Source organism: Odontomachus brunneus, unplaced genomic scaffold (genome assembly GCF_010583005.1).
Source record: "Odontomachus brunneus isolate Ranch 3 - 2012 unplaced genomic scaffold, Obru_v1 Obru_scaffold_340, whole genome shotgun sequence".
NCBI lineage: Eukaryota > Metazoa > Arthropoda > Insecta > Hymenoptera > Formicidae > Odontomachus > Odontomachus brunneus.
In genome coordinates, this window is record NW_022639790.1 from 936 (window position 1) to 4,870 (window position 3,935).

Consider the following 3,935-nt stretch of genomic DNA (forward strand, 5'->3'; position numbering starts at 1 on the left):
TAGGAACCTCATAACACAACCTTTATATCTCAGGCAGAAATAATTAAACCATACACGTCGATTCAACGTCTATAGACATCGAATCGATGTCTATGAACCGATCATTTCTGCCTGGGATATTTATATGTAGTTAACATTTATATGTAGTCTTTCAAGTTTCATATTTTTTTCTTTCCTTTATCTTTACTCTGCTTCCTTCTTAGCGAACAGCTCACGTATTAGATTTAATTTTTCCTGATGTCGCCTTTCTTTTGCAGCTTCCTTATTTTCATAATATTCCCATCTTTTTTCCTGACTAGTCTTTCTAGACTTTTTTACCTCCGGCGAACTGTCAGTACAATCTGATATTGAGCTAGCCTTGTAGATTTCTCTCGACATTGGTGTAGCATCTAATTTGGGATATTTAACAGTTTTGGCACTTCGCAGAACCTCAGGTTCAATGCTGTCGTCTGAATGAGCAATTTTGCTCAACTGTTCTTCAAATGGTACTTCCTCTCTAGAACTACCAGATTTATTGTTATTCTCCACTGCCTTTTTTTCCTCTTGAAAACAGTTTTGTATCGATTTTGAATCTGTATCGGACTTTTTGCAATGTTCAACATTTCTAGCATATCTTTTGATATTTGAAACCACATTTGTTTTTTTGTTTTAAATCTCTTCATAGGACCAATATTGGCCAAGTATGATTCCAATTTATCCAACATGAACAATGTTGACGAATCGTTCCAGAAATCTAAATAACATAATTTTCTATATATTGTAATTTTATATTTTGTAATTGTAACATTACAAATAATCAATGGCATATAATATCAATAAATCGAATTTCCTTTATAATAGCATAACAAACGTTTTATATTAAAGGTTTCTGAATATAAAAAATTACTAAGCTAAAAATCAATATGTATTTTGCATAATATGCTATTATAATATTGTATTGGTATTGCAATATCGAGCAATTTATATAAAGTATTAACATTGCTTTAATTAAATTTATTTACCGCAACTTCTGTCAATTTTTGTCACGTGCTCCTCCGATCCGAATTTTGAATGTATACCTTCGTTTTCTTTATTATGCACATTTAATAACTGCCCTCGATCACTGTGGTCCACATTAACCAGTTTGGTATGGTATATCAAATTTTCTCTGTAATAAAACTTTTCTTGTAATAAAACTTTTCTCTGTAATAAAACACCTTCTTATTGTATCATTTTTTACTTTTTATTGATATGTACATTCCATTTGAATTACATAAGACTTCGATTATTTCAGCAAGAAAAAAAGTTAAGATTTTATAAAATTATTTTTAATTAATATCGAAACATTGATATCTAAAGTCGACATACAGTTGACTTCATTTTTACTTACTTCTTTTCAATTATCCGAAATAGTTCCTGAATTTCTTGACTTTCATCACCGTCAAATTTAAACCATTTATTTTTTAGCAGGAATTCTATATACTGTTTACTGTAAATATCATCGTCTAACAGTAATCAGAGTAGACACATTTACTATTATTGTTTTTTCATTGTTCAAGTATATTTTTAAATAATTGAAATATGTTTCTCAAGCATGAAAGTATATATTTTTTCGTTAAAAAGTTATTACTTAAGCAACGAATATAGTCGGTATCATTTCCGTTGAAAAAGAGTTTGATCGAGATGTATGGAATTTTATTTTAAGAAAACCAAAATACATATACTAAATAACATTTATTAACCTTTTCAACGTTTTTATCTCATTTCAGTTTTCCTGCAATAATATTCCAAATAAAAACATCTTTGTCAACACTCTACAAATAACCTCAAAATTCATACTTACTCATTAATTTATTGTAAAGCTTTATTTCGCTTGATTGCAGTTTTAATGTCAATAATTTGTTATTAACTTTAAAATTCACTTCAAATTTTTCCATATTTGCACTACTGTGGTAGAACTATGTAAAAAATAGACGAAGAAATGGAAAGAAATTTCCTGTCTATACAATCACATGCAACGATTTGTCCTGCAACGATTCGTCGAGTTATCACTTTTTTGATACTCGATCGGCGTAGAGTGTTTAGCTGAGAGTACAAGAAACTCGCACTTTCAGAAACATCGTGCAGTGCCGGTGCGCACTCGTGCAATTTCGGTGCGCACTCAGTTCCTCCCAGTGAAAAACGCTATTAATATTTTCTACTATAAGGAAGAATTTACGTAGAACATTTTATTTTTCCATTTCCACTATAAAGGAAAAAGTTTCGTGACCACTATCAAGATCTAATTATAAATATCGCTATATATTTCATATTCATTATATAATTTTGGAAAATATAATAAGCGAAGTAGGAACCCATACAAAAAAAACTAAAAGAAAACAAAAAATTACTGGTATATTATTGAGTAGTCTTATAATACTTCAATAGTATACCAGTAATTTTGTTATATACTTTTCTGTACGAAACCTTAGAATCTTTCCCAAGAAACACAAAGTATCATCGATGTTACAACGTCAGCTCAACCATATGGTATATTATGTAACTGTTACTTTGTTATATAACAAAGTAACAGTTACGTAATATATCATATGATTGAGCTGACATCCCTTATAGAAATATCATACTAAGAATCATTGATAATTACTTATTATCCAGTATTTTTAATACTAAAAATAAGTAATTATCAATGATTTTTAGTATGATATTTCTATAAGGGATGGTAATATCGATGATACTTTGTGTTTCCGAGGTTGTAGTTCCGATTTTCAAACTCATTATTATAATACAAAACGAACTTGAATGATAATAATCTCAGTGAAGCAATACTTTTTATTATTCTTTTTTCAGTGATATATATATATATATATATATATATATATATAGGGTGAGTCATTTTAATCGAACCAGGCAAATATCTCGAAAAATATGGAAGATACGGAAAAATATTTCAAACAAAAGTTATATGGTTCGGAGGACATATATACAGGGTGCCCGGATAATCACCCAAAATATTTCAGGACGTGATTTGGGACCCCAAAAGAAGGAAAAAAAGCTATATAAACATAAGTCCGGAAATAAGTCGTTTCCGAGTTATAGTCACTTTTATGTTAAAAAAAATCGTAATTTACAGGCCGTGTGGCACCTCTTTTTAAATTTTTTTAAATTTTTATTTTTTTAATTTTCCTTCCTATTTTTATTTTCAAATTTTATTTTTTTTTTAATTAACAATTTTTATTTTTTAATATTTTTCAATTTTTCGATACTTGTAAATAAATTATTTTTTAAATCAATCATAAACATGAATAGGTATTTAAATCGAAATAGATATTTAAATCGAATTAAATAAGATGTTCAAAATGACCATCTTCAGCACGATTGCAGGCCCTTATTCTCTTATCAAAGAAATTTGGAATTCCGTCATATAAAGTCAATTGTTTACAAAAATGCGCCCAATAATATTGCTGACTTAAGACAAAGAATAATTCGTGGATTCCAAGAAATAAGGACGGATCCAAATGTTTTTCAAAGAGTTCAAAATTCCTTTGATAGGAGAATAAGGGCCTACATTTCGTGCTGAAGGTGGTCATTTTGAACATCTTATTTAATTCGATTTAAATACCTATTTCGATTTAAATACTGTTATGCCCGCACTTGCACAGGCGATCGCGCACGGGAGAAATAAATGTAACACAAATTATAAAAGAACGAGAAGCTTTAATGTACAGCGAAAACACGTCTTTACAGTCTCAGAGTTGGTACCGTCAGAAACATGATCGTTCACGACTACGTCTTGCTGTCAACTTTTTGACAACCGCTGTTATTATTAAAAACACACACCCTCGTCGCCCGGAAAACGCTTCGCGGCATCGTTCACAGCTCAAGCCACAGCTCAAGCCTTTCTTCACACCAGAGACGACTCAGCTCGGCGAGCATAACACTGCCCCCCCCCCCCCCCC

General features: G+C 30.4%; 1 pseudogene; it reads right to left on the reverse strand.

Moving 5' to 3' along the window:
- Nucleotides 1-9: 9 nt before the first annotated feature.
- Nucleotides 10-3,935, reverse strand: part of LOC116853512 — a 7,135-nt pseudogene continuing 3,209 nt past the window's right edge.